Below are 13,100 nucleotides of genomic sequence, written 5' to 3'. Positions count from 1 at the left end.
GCTGTGGGTACTGGGAGAGCGACCTAGCCTCGGCTTCTGCGTTTGGATGTTGTGCCCTCCCTAGGGTTAGCGTATGGCCTGGAGGCAGCAGCATTTCCTCCAGCTGCCTGCCACAGACGTCAGCCGGGTGCTGCCTGGGAGCTGTGGCCTGCCTGCAGCCCCGATGTGAGGCGGTGCGGTTCGGTTCGGTGCGGTTCGGTGCGGTTCGGTTCGGTGCGGTTCGGTGCGGGGCCGGCAGAGCCCGGGGGCTCGCTGCGGAACCGCGGCCATTACACCGCGGAGGGCACCGCCGCCCATCCCCATGGCAACAAGACGCTCGCCCGCGTCCCGCGAGCTTGGTTGAAGCCCCGCCTCCTTTCCGCTGCTGTCCAATCGCCGACACGCACGGGCGGAAGGCTGAGTTCCTGTTGGGCAACGCTTACGTTAATCAATGCCTTGCGGCCCAGCGGGCTCCTCAGGCCTCCCGAGGCGGGAAGACCGTGCCCGGCCTTGGCGGTGTTGATTGGCTCGCTGGGGCGCTGGGGGCGGGCTCTCGTCTCTCCAGCCCCAGGATTGGGCTGGCGCTCCGCCAGGGCAAGGCGGGGCACGAGAAGGGCGCCTCGGGCTCTCTGGGAGGCGGAGCTCCTCCCCCTACTTCCCCTCCCCCCCCCTCCTCCCCCCCCTCCCCCCTGCCCCCCCTCCCCTCTCCTCCCCTCCCCTGGCCAGGTAAGGGCGGGCGGACGTTACCGCTCTAACCTGCCCTCTGAGGGGAGCAGGCAGGCAGGCAGGCAGGCAGGCAGGCAGGCAGGCAGGCAGGCAGGCAGGCAGAGCTCCCCGCTCAGATTCGTGAGGCCCGGAGGAGCGCTGCTCCACCCTGCCCGGTGCCGGCCGCGCTGTCCCCTCAGGGTTCTGTGTGGCAGCCGTAGGGAAGGCGATGGCCCTGCGCCCACCTCGGCAGGGGAAGGAGGCTCTGTGCTGCCAGGCACCTGTAAAAACATCGCACTCGACAAGCTGTGTGGGAGGTTAATGCTCGGGAGGCTTCCATCCCGCCAGGAAGCTTCCCGAGCTGTTCGTGGGCAAGAGTGGTTTTAGCAACTGGGTGCGAAGCTCTTTGGCCAGGTAGTTGCGCTGCAGAGATAATGGGAACTACGGTGTGGTCTGTTCCTTCCGGGGAAATAGATGCGGGGGATCAAATGTATCCTTGTATTTTCAAAGAAATGTATGTCCGACCTATTATTACAAGCCCTCAGGAATGGAGATTTAAACGGAAACACCAAGGTGCTAAAAGCTGAAGTGAGAAATTAGATGGGTTCCTCTTTATGTTGATCGTATTTGACCTCCTTAATTCACGACCTTTATGTTTACATCACTGAAGAGAGATTAGAGGTAGAGAATTGCTTTTACTTAATCAAGCTCTTGAAAAAAAATTGCATTTATTACTCAGGAAACTAAGTGCACAGTTCACTAACTCTGAGCCACATTTGTTGTGTCCCTGAAGTGCTCCTAGCCCCAATGGTTTAACAGAACTGAAAGGAGAAGAAAGATGTGTCTTTAGCATTGGGTAGATCAGGATGCTGTTGAACATCAGCTGGTTTTGTTTCTAAATGGAAGCAGTGATGCAGTTGTGTTTTAGAAACGCCTGCGTTCAAGAACAAAGAATGTCTTCTATCCTGAAACCCTGAGTACCGGGTTGGACACAGCGTCTGGTCCCAGGCTCTCCTCTGCTGCCATAGTGTTTATTGCACAGGATTTAGTGTGGGTCCACAGATCAGTTGCTATTGTGAAACACCTTTCCTTTTTTTTTTTTTTTTTTTTTATATGCATCAGGTAACCTGTTAAATCATCTGTTTGTTTTAAAAAAACCAAACATGTACTTAAGTATGTGTTTACTCTTTTGATTGCAAGAACCATGAAGGAGCAACTCTGAACTCTCTGGTATGTAATAATGAGAAATCAATCCCTATTAAACTGTGAAATTTGTGTAGCTTGCTTCAGAAGGCATTTATATTCCTCTTATATTGTCTTCAAGAAAACATTCCAGTCTTTACTTCTTTAAGGTGTGTGGCTAAAAACTAGGTGAGAACTGAAGTGAATGATTAGACAGGCTTGTTAAGTACACTGAGAGGAGTCCAAGCCTCCACAGTGGGCAGAGGCTCTGTTACCTGCACTCCAATGCTGTTCCCTGTCAACTTCTTACATGGCAGTCACTGAATTGCCAGAGCCCCTGTGTCACAGATCAGCAGTCCTCATCCTCTTCCAGGTGTTACCTGGGAGTGTGCTTCCAGCTTGGCTCATTTCTCATTTGAACACAGCACAACTAGGTTCACAATAGGTGTGTTTGGTTCATGTCTCATTCTGACTAGATTTTGGTCTGAATTATAGTTTGAACTGTCTACCAAAGTCATACTCTTTGTGGGTGACCTGGCAATTCTCTGGTGAGCCCTCTTCGTAGCTGACTGTATGTTTAATAATGAATGCAGGGCAGATATAAACACAGTTGGCTTTGTGGTATTCTGTCTGAGACAATGGCATATTCTGCAGTGTAAATGGTTTTGATTGAGTTATGTTTAAATTGTGTAAAAGAAAAAAAATAATAACTTTGATTTTTAAATTCTAGATGTGACTGTGTGACTGCCGTGACCCAGGTGATGTACAGTATCTATTGCAAATCTGGAAGTTGAAGGGGCAACAGCTGCTTTTGGATTACAGAACTGAGCAGGTAAGAGACAAGTAGCCCCTTAAACTTTTCTTAATTGTAATTGACTTAATCTTTTGATTTTGGAGCCTCAGAATTTTTCTTTCTTCTCTTTCTATTCAGTTTTCCTTTCAATTTCACCTTATATTTGACTCAGGAACTGTTCTGTCATTTGCTGATACTAGTGGCTTAGGTATACTTTCAAAAGTAGCTGAGATCATCTTGATATTATCCATAAGCTTTTCAGAGAGTGAAATAGTTATTTTACTGGTACCACTGCTCAGTTAACATTGATTAAATTGCATAAATATTCTCTTACCCTTAAAGTGAAAACCCTTGAAGGTGGGTTGACAGAAATCATTGCCTTTCCTGTGGGTATTTGTAACTAAAACAAGGCTATAAAGTGCTGCTTAATGCATCCAGGGAGTTCACGCTCACCTTCCATTCAAGCAGAGGAAATGCAGCCACCAGTGCCCTCACCCTTTTTGAAAGGTTGGAGCCCTTGAAAAGAATTGGGTGATTCTGTCCCATGCCTTAGAGTGTTAGGAAAGGACAGGTGGGTTTTTTCATGTTTCTGAAAATCAAAACCATTATGTGCAGTTCAGCCACCTTTGATTCATCAGTCAGTGATGATCTCGGGGTAAGTATTGCCACTGGTGAGGAAAACAAAGAAGCAGATCTGAACTTGGTGGTAGAATCCCACTTTACAAAGCCAGAATATTCATCATGTTTGTAAGAGGTATTTCTTGGGGAAAATATGTGGGTTACAGTGAAAATAACTCTGGTGGAAGTGATGAATAGTTCAGCTTAATGTTTGGATCACTTCACTCATGTTATTAGGGTAAAGTAGACCTGGAGAAAATGGAAGAAACTGCCTTATTAGAAGCATAAAAACTAGTGACTGTATCTTGGCCAGTGTTCCCGATTTTCCAGTAAGCTGTCTGCTGTACGGAGGTGTATAACCCTAATGGCTTGTTGTATGCCATTAAAAGGTATTGTACACTCATAAAAGAATGACATTTTGATCAATGCTGTTAAAAGAATTACTGTCTTGACACAGAAAAGCTTTCCTGCTGCAAGTTTAAAAATATGCCTTTAAAAGCTTTTTATTGAATACCTTTGCATCCCTCAGAAATGTGCTATTTTGGCACACGGCTGCTCTGAAGTATTCCATGTTGTAACTTAAATGCAAGACCTGTTTACCATCAGAAGGGAGTGAGGCAAGGCAGGTGTATTCACTTAACTACTGTCATGGGGACGAAAGAAAAAGCACCTTGAGCTACTTGTATGCAGTCTAAAAATAAGAACGCCTCATTTCTAGAGTCCAAAATCATTTGAAAGCTATTTGGTTTTGTTTTGCCATTGATTCCTCTCTGTCCCTCCAGCTTTGTTTCAGTCCCCCTTTGGACTTTGAATCTGTATATTGATGTCAGAGGGAGGCAGGTGGTGGATAGGAAAAGTACAAATTTCTTCATTGTAGTTGGATCCTGGCTCTTGGGTAGACAGGCTTTGTTGAGGGAAACTTGTTCTGGAGATGTCTAGGTGGTCCTGTTCTCATAATGGTTCTCGTCGCAGAAATTTCGCCTTAGTGTTATTAAAAGATCTTGTATCAGAGCTGTTGTTTAATCACAGCTGCTGAAGAGGTGGTGTACCTGGCTTCAGTGTTCCAGAGTTATAGCTGAACTGTTTAACAGTTCTGCTGCGACTGTTGCCAGCAGCTGCTGAGACATGGGGACGTGAAGAATCCCGTTTCTGGGTTCACACTGATGGAGGCCACGTCTCTGCCCCCTGCTCAGAATTTGTAACAGGCTCCATCAGGTCTGACTGCTTTGAACACAAGTGTTACAGCCCTGGCTTGGGAAATGGGAGGCAGGTCTGTCACTCCTCAGCTTTGTCATGCTCCTTACATGTCCTTATGCATTTTATATGTTCCTTGAGGTTTTGTACGAAGATGGAGGGATTAGCAGAAAGAGCATGGTGGGATGGGTTTTGATATAGAGAGATCCTAGGCAAAATTTTCTAGTTTTTTTTTTTCCCTCTCCTGTCTATAGATGTATGATGAAAGCAAGTAAGTGGATGTTCTTGATGCATTTAATATGCTTCATGTCTTGTAATGGGATTGTCATCAGCTGGGTGGGTTCTAAGAGTGCTTACTAGGTTGGTTTTGTAACAGGTGAGTTAAGATCATAGCACATAGTGGTATTTCTGTACGTCAGATGTACCTGAAATTTAGCATTCAAATTTTACTGCTGAAGAAAAAAAAATGTTCAGTTGTACCACATATAAGTAGTTCATCCTATGTATACCTTTTCAAGATATGAAATTTCTTTCGGGAAAAAGAAATACTAATGCTCTGCACTATCTGCAAAGGCAAGGCATAAAAGGAAGAAGCAAGAGAGCCTGAGTAATGTGTAATTGGCATGTGAGGATGTTACTCAGAAAACTAATCAGAGTTAAGATGCACACCATCATAACTGCTTCCTAATTGTCTTTCAGATGCGCGAGTTTTGTCCAATTTAACCTTTAAGGAAGGCATGAAAAGCCAAAATACTTTCTTACCTTTGTTCAGTTAAACTTTTGGTAGGTTTCCGGTGGGGGAGGGTGGGGGAGGGAGGGGAGGGTGGTGTTTGGTTTCTTGACTGTGTGAGTTTATATTGAATTTTAGCTCTAACTTGCCAAAGCTAATGTCAAGCAATTTCAAAGTTCCCAACACTGAGTTTAGTTATAATGGTGTGGGGGTAACCTAATACCAGCACAAGAAAAGGCTGACACGTGGCAGAGAATTTGAATGTGGTAGGTGCATGGTAACTTGAGAAACTTACTCTGAGGTGCAAAATGGAACTTGAAATGTATGAAAGGACACAAGGGGAGTTCTTTTTTGTTTATTGTATCCTGCAAGATGGCGTTTTTCACCAGTGGTTCCAGCTTGTTTTCCCATTTTGAGTCAAGACTGAAGCAATTGGTGCTTTTGTAGTCTTTGTATTTAAAAAGAAAATATGCTGTATGTGCTACTGGCAGTAGCTTTAGACGATTATATGCTTATTTTCCAAAGTCCTGTCTCCTTCAGGAGAAACTGCGCACTCAGATCTTCAGCTAGGTCATTCCATATTCTTTCCCTTCATGGTTTAGGTCAGTCCCCATCCCCCACAGATAGTACATTCTTTAACTGTGTTTGTCCTGTCTTGTGTTTTGGTTTGGTTTTTCTCCCGAGGTTTGAATTTGCATCCAAATGCTCTGGGGAAAACTAGAGGAAATTAGAACATCGCACAGTCAGCATCACCCATATATTTGCTTGTCCCTTGAAGAGGCACAGTGGGCAGAGGGTCCATCGGGCTCCTGCACTTGATTATGGCCCATGCCAGCCTCTCAGGTCCTCTTGCACCTTCTGTACACCATGTGGCCCTTTCTGCCACCAGCTGTTGTCTGCTGTTTTCCAGCTAAGCTTTGCTTGTGTAATTTTAGCTTTGGAGGAAATTTGAAAGCAAAATTATCTCCATAGTCCTGTTTACCCACAGTATCTCACTGAAGCTCCCTTCAAATGTTTTTCTACAATGACCTTTTAGAATACCTGCTTTCAGGATAGGCTTCCAACCAGTAAGTGTGGCTTAGGCATGTTTTCTTATATTTAGCTATATTAAAAACTATGATCTTTGCTTGACTCTTCCTTACCAGGCAAACTAAATGGCTTTCTGTCGCTGATCCTTGTTTTCTATTATTCTAATCTGTAAATTTGTTCAGTAATCATCTTGTGCCTTTTTTCAGAGCATAGGCAAAACTGCTGAATAACATAGGGTCAAGCTGTTGAAGGTGGGATAAAAGAAACCATTCTCTTCTGTGTTGATATTTAATTGCTGTAAGCTGGAAACATTTATTTAGTGTTTGGCCTCATCTGCAATTAAATTTTGAGGCCTGTCAGTCTCTAGCCCACTTGATGTGTCATGTTGATTTTCAGTTCCTTAATCAAATGTCATTTTGCATCAAGTCAACTGCCTCACAAAAATCTTATATCTGTGTTATTAATTAGCAATAAACTTTTAATTATACGTCAAGCTAGTCCAAGAATGTTTTCTGAAAATTCATGTCATTAATATTATATTACCCTCTCCATTTCTTTCTAGCTAGAGTCTTGTATTGGCCATTCTATTTGAGATCTGTTGCAGCCTGACAATATTATAGTTAATCAAGTCACTAGATTTAGAAAAAAAAAAAAAACAAAACCCAAACTGTTATTGTTTCTCTCTGTCCTCTCAAATATTCCATGTTTTCCAAAGGATACTAAAAATGAGCATTAATGGTCCAAATAGCAATTCAGACAAGCTCTTTTCTTCTAATCACAGTGGAAATTGAAACCTAGATCTTAACTCCTTCCCATTTGACCTAGTTCAAGCTACTCATTTAATTCATAAATGTCCTTCCAGAGTCATGTGACTTCCTGTGGGACTTCAGCTTACATTAATCCTTTATCGGTATGATGTTTCCTAGAGGTCCTCTGCTTAATAGTCCACATCAACAGCATTAAATGGTTGATTTTGACCTTGCAGGCCTTGTCACTGTTTTTGGCATCTGTGGCTAGATGAAGGTGGGATAGAAGATGAAGGTCTAAATCTCTTTGGGTTGTTATTTTAGGTGAACTGCATTGCTTTGGTTTAAAATTGATTAATAATTTGATGTTAATCTTTGCAGCTGTGAAATTTAGAAATTCAACAAACTGACAGCTAAAACCAAATCTATAGAAATTGATCGTGCAAGTATAGTAAGTATAGTATTGTAATCAATCCACCTTAGCGTCGGGGCTAATTGTTTGATGTCAATATCTAGATCATATAGTTCTTAGAGTGATTGATACTGCTTTAAGAGGACTGGCGGGAGAGGTTCTTTGGGAAATAGAGGAAGGTTATCCACTTTTTGTCCAATGGCTTTAAAAATCAAACTTCTGTGTTGTCACATGTATAAAACATGTAATTTTGCTACTTCATATGCATAAGAGAGGTATGAGGAGAATAAAATGAGAAAAATAACTGAAAGATGTGTATCACAGAAAGAGGAATAAAGGGTGTCCTAGAGTGAAATGGTGTCCCTTTGTGGGAATATTTAAAAAATTTGATGACTGGGAAATAAGGTGGGTGGGTGATACCTGTTGAATATGTCTTGGGAATAAACAGATCAATAAAATTGGTAAGATGAGACCAGGACAGTATGTGTTTTATTACTTGCTGAAGTCAGGAGAAACACCTTTATACATGTGAAAAGGGCATATTCTGAAATCTGGAAAGCTCTTGCAGAGTTTTTGTTACATTGTACTACAGTTTTTGAAAAGGAGTAAATGAACTAGTAGCTCAAAATAAGGTTTTCTTTCAAGTCTAGAACTTTGATTGCAGTAAAGGTATATTTTCTTGTTATGGGCTTTGCCTGAGGACTAGTATGCATGGTGATGCTTTAGTGAATCACCTATCGAAAGAAGCTGTAGTTCATTATGCTTCCCTTGTAGTTTGAGAAATGCAGTTTGTAGGATGCTTTGTTGGTAGCTTTAGTGTTTGGGCTATAGGGGTTTCAAATCTATTGGAGGAAGAAAGATAGCTTCAAATTCAGTTCAGAGTCTGATATTTGTTTTATTAGTGGAAATTTTTGTCTCCTGTGTTTTCCCAATTCTAGATATCCTTTACTTGCCGTATAAGAAATTAATTTCTTTGTTGGAATCATTGCAAGTAAACTTGATAGCAGGAGTGCTGTTATTGAGGCAGCTTACACAGTGATTTGCTAAGTACAGCCTCTTCATATAATGTGAAGCAGAAGTCGATTTATTGACCACTACTGGGATTTCAGGAACCTGTTCAACTACCTGGTTTTTATCCTTCTCTCATAAACTTCACTATTGAATGTCTTTTTTTCTGGTACCCTTTTGGAAAGGATTCTTTTATATGCAGTCGTACAATAAGAGCATTCTGTTTGCTACTTGTTTCTGTACTGTAGAGTTTAGCTTTTTAATAAAGTGTATATAGGGTCATTTAATGTAGCTTACATGACATCAAACTCTGGAAGGCTTCTCCTGAAACACCTTCCCATGCAGGAGGCCATTGACACTTACCAGGGCTGAGAAAATGCTGGCCCTGTGGCAATGCTGCCAATCCTCTCTGTAGAATGTGTTTTAGTTCTAGCAAAACATTACAGAAAACTCTACAGTGAGCACAATGTTGCTTATGCCGCAGTGCATCTCCTCTGTAAAATACAATCTGCCACTTTTCTGGAATACTAAGAAAATATTTAAGTATGGAATTTGATGAGTTTGTGATATTTGCTGTATACTCCTCATGCTTTTCTACAACTTCCTGCAAACATTCTTCTCTAAAGTAAGGTGTATGTTAGGAATTAAAAATAATCTCTCCAGTTGGTGATTTGTAAAAACATAAGTTTTAAAAATAGAATCCAAGTGAACTGCACAAAGTGGATTATTGATTCTCAGGAATGAAGAGAAAATGCTTTCTGTTAAGTCCTTTTCATTGCTTGGGATTTTATATTAATATTTTGATGCTTGGGGGTGTGTGTGTTTGTTTGATTAACAGACACTAATGGGGAAATTATCTGCTGGATTTCTGACAGGTCTTCCCAGTCACTGTTGCATACAGGACACCAGAGCTGATGTAGTTGGCAATGGCAACTGGAATAGTTACAGGTTGTGCTATATGGCAGTAAAGGCCTCAACATTAGACATAGTTCTCTTCTGTGAGAAGAGAAACTTCTCACTGCTATGTGATGTCTGACCACAGCATGACACTGCCTGGGGCGGAGGGGTCTGTTATGAAAATGTGCCGAGGGCTAGTAGTAGAGGCATTAAAAGTGAAGAGGCATGTTAGCACAGAAGATAAACTTTACTTCGCAGTATCTACTACTAGAATTACTTCTAAGAATTACTACTGCATGAAAGAGAACAGTTCCTAGAATGGGTTAGATTATTACAACCAGCTAGAGGGGAAGGCATTGTGCGTGAGTTCTGATGTTGTACCCACAACGTAATATCTGCTGGTCAAATGCTTAGGTGGGCCAAGCCCATCCAGTTATTTATTTTGGTTAAAAAACCTTATTTTTGTTATTATTTATGTGGAAATTTAATTCATGAAAAGAACCAAATTAGTATTTTATGGACTCCCTCCTTATGTTTGCCTTATGTATTTATTTTGGGAAGCACCTTAGTATTTCTGATTAACTTAACTGCTGGGTTGTGAGAGCTTCTTAGCTGATTTGGCTGGTCCCAGATTATTTCTTTTGCCGTCAGATCAGCAAGACTCAAAGTGGTGCAGAAAACTTCCTGTTCTGAAATAGGCTTCTACCAGAATGTATGGTATGATTATCATCCATATGGCCAGCTTATTTTTATTTCCTAAATAATTTTCCATTTATAATCTAGATGGGAGCTCTCTGAAGGTGAAAAGCCGGGCCATCAATCTGCCTTTGCAACTCAGCTCCGCGTTAAGTATTGAACTTCCATCTGCATGCTTAGCTGTTCCAGTCAGAGCCCAAACTCTGTTTCACTAATGCTTTGTCAGAGAGCTGTCCTCTTCAGAGAGATTGAAATGAGTAATAGTCTTTCGACACTATTGGCAAGTGGCTTTCACGGTCCATGGCAGATCTAATGAACTACAGCTGCCTGGCTGGAAAATCCTGCTTTTGATTGTCTGAAAGGACTTCTGAAGTCTCTACTTGGATTCACTGACTTTCTTACGATTTTTTTCTTCTCTTTGAGAAGTAGATGGAGAAAGCACCATTGGAAATTCCTTTATCATTTACATTCACAAATATCATGTTCACTGCTTCTGCACAGGAAAAATTACAGTTTGCAGACATTACAGATATGCTTGAAAATTGAAATAGAGTGAAACATGCCCATCTGCTGAGGAAAGTGGATGCATAAACCAACTTCCATGCTCTCAATAGAGATTCCCCATGAACAGATATTTATGCATACATGTGGCTGTACTTTCAAAAGCTTGGAATCTATAACTGGGCCAGATTTTCAAAGCAGCTTGGAGGTAAGCATGCATCCAGTACACTGAGTTAAGTTGAAAATCTCACTATTCTTTATGTGCCTTAATGAGAGCTGGGTTGTTGAGTGGTTTGCTCTTGGGTTTTATTGAGAAACTGGTCAAGAATGTGAATATATTGTCTCATTGTTGTAAATACCTTTTCTATTCTGTGTGAAAGATGGATCAGGAGATAATTGTGCATACCTACCCATAAAAGTTTGAGGTGAATTCCCTCCCTGCCTTGGCATCCTCATCTATTTCATTGTTTATCCTCCCTGCTAGATGAAAAGCTTTTCTTACAAATTTTGGAAGATGGATTGTAACTTGCCTGTGACTTGTAGTACAGTTTGAGTAATACACATTATGCTCCAGCTTAATTTTGAACTGGACAATCATAGCTTCATTTAACTGGAACTAGACTGGTGTGGAGTTTTGCAAACGTTAGTAGATGCTGATCCTTACAGCAAAGAAATCAGTTTTACTACACTTTTTCTTCTATTTTTTACATATTTTTCAGTTTCATATCCACTTTCCATTTTGTTCCTATTTACACAATTCTTCTTATTCCATGTGAAATATCTCCTGCCTTAGGGACATCAACTAGCCTATATTCTTGTCCTTTGGAACTGAAGTGTTGAGAGAGCAGGGTCAAGCACTAGCAATATTCTTTTCCACCCAGTGAGTGACAAAGTTGTGAATTGGTATGTTTGGCACTTTTTTTTTTTTTTATTACTATTTTTTTCCTTTTATAAGACATTTTGCCAGGACTTCTAGGTACTTGGAGAGGAAATTTGGATGTGAAATGCTAACAAAATTAACTCATTAGAAATGGTAAATCTCACTTCTAGTACAGAGTACACTTTATCTTACTCCTTTAATATTCCTGTTTGTAGTATTTTTTAGTTTTGAATTGGGTGGAAAGAAACCTAATGAGGTTCAACAAGCACAAGTGTAGGGTCCTGTACCTGGGGAGGAAGAACCCCAAGTACAGGTTGGGGCTGAACTACTAGAGAGCAGTTCAGCTGAGAAGGACCTGGGAGTGTTGGTAGGTCATAAGTTGACCACGAGCCGGCCCTTGTGGCCAGGAGGGTCAATGGTATCCTGGGATGTATCAAGAGGGTGGCAGTAGGTTGAGGGAGGTGGTTCTTCTCCCTCTACTTGACCCTGGTGAGGCCACATCTGGAGTCCTGTGTCCAGTTCTGGGCTCCTCAGTACAAGAAAGACAAGGAGCTACTGGACAGTGTCCAGCTGAGGTCCACAAAGATGATGAGGGTTCTGGCACATCTCTCTTACAAGGAGAGATTGCAGGAGCTAGGCCTGGAGAAGAGCAGCCTGAGAGGGGATCCCATCAATGCAGATCAATATCTCAAAGGCAGGTGCCAGGAGGATGGTGTCAGGACTCTTTTCAGTGGTGCCCAGTGACAGGATGAGGAACAATGGCCATAAACTAAAACATAAGTTTCACCTCAACATGAGAAAGAACTTCTTTCCATTGAGGGTGGAAGAGCATTGGAACAGGCTGCTCACAAGGGTCCTAGAGTCTCCCTGAGGACACATTCCAAACCCACTATGGACACAGAATCACAGAATCACAGAATCCCAAGGGTTGGAAGGGACCTAAAAAGATCATCTAGTCCAACCCCCCTGCAAGAGCAGGGTAACCTACAGTACATCACACAGGAACTTGTCCAGGCGGGCCTTGAATATCTCCAGTGTAGGAGACTCCACAACCCCCCTGGGCAGCCTGTTCCAGTGCTCTGTCACTCTTACAGTAAAGAAGTTCTTCCTGATGTTAACGTGGAACTTCCTATGTTCCAGTTTACACCCATTGCCCCTTGTCCTATCACTGGATATCACTGAAAAAAGCCTAGCTCCATCATCCTGACACCTACCCTTCACATATTTGTAAACATTGATGAGGTCACCCCTCAGTCTCCTCTTTTGCAAGCTAAAGAGACCCAGCTCCCTCAGCCTCTCCTCATAAGGGAGATGTTCCACTCCCTTAATCATCTTTGTGGCTCTGCGCTGGACTCCTTCAAGCAAATTCCTGTGTAACCTGCTGTAGGTAGCCCTGCCTTGGCAGAAGGTTAGATGATCTCGAGGTCCCTTCCAACCCTAATGATTCCGTGATTTGCATTGTTAAAAAAATAATACAACACCTTTGGGTAATGTAATGAAACTGTAGTAAATGGCTCACCGCCTGTGGCTTTCCTATTGAGCAACAAAAAACTGCAGGTTGACTGCATCTGCAGTTTGGAAGGAGAAATCCTCATCCACTTGATGACTGCTGGGAAATGCCTGATACAGAACAAGTCTGCATTAATTTTTATACTACTTCTAAGACTTGAACATAAAAGTTAGGTTCCTGACTTGGAAATACAAGTGCCCAAGGGCTGCTTAAGGCTATC

The 13,100-nt window shown here is 42.2% G+C and overlaps 1 long non-coding RNA gene across 3 annotated transcripts in view; it reads left to right on the top strand.

The window, feature by feature from the left end:
* The first annotated feature begins 782 nt into the window (after nucleotides 1–782).
* LOC136005662 (uncharacterized) overlaps nucleotides 783–13,100 on the top strand; it is a 69,536-nt gene continuing 57,218 nt past the window's right edge. For all 3 annotated transcript variants that reach the window (XR_010608827.1, XR_010608825.1, XR_010608826.1), the window contains exons 1-2: nucleotides 783–1,914; nucleotides 2,597–2,698. This is a non-coding gene — a long non-coding RNA (uncharacterized LOC136005662). The remainder of the gene's footprint in view (nucleotides 1,915–2,596; nucleotides 2,699–13,100) is intronic.

The sequence above is a fragment of the Lathamus discolor genome, chromosome Z, assembly GCF_037157495.1.
Source record: "Lathamus discolor isolate bLatDis1 chromosome Z, bLatDis1.hap1, whole genome shotgun sequence".
NCBI lineage: Eukaryota > Metazoa > Chordata > Aves > Psittaciformes > Psittacidae > Lathamus > Lathamus discolor.
Note: the sequence above shows the minus strand (reverse complement) of the source record. Positions and strands in the feature narration are given on the sequence as shown.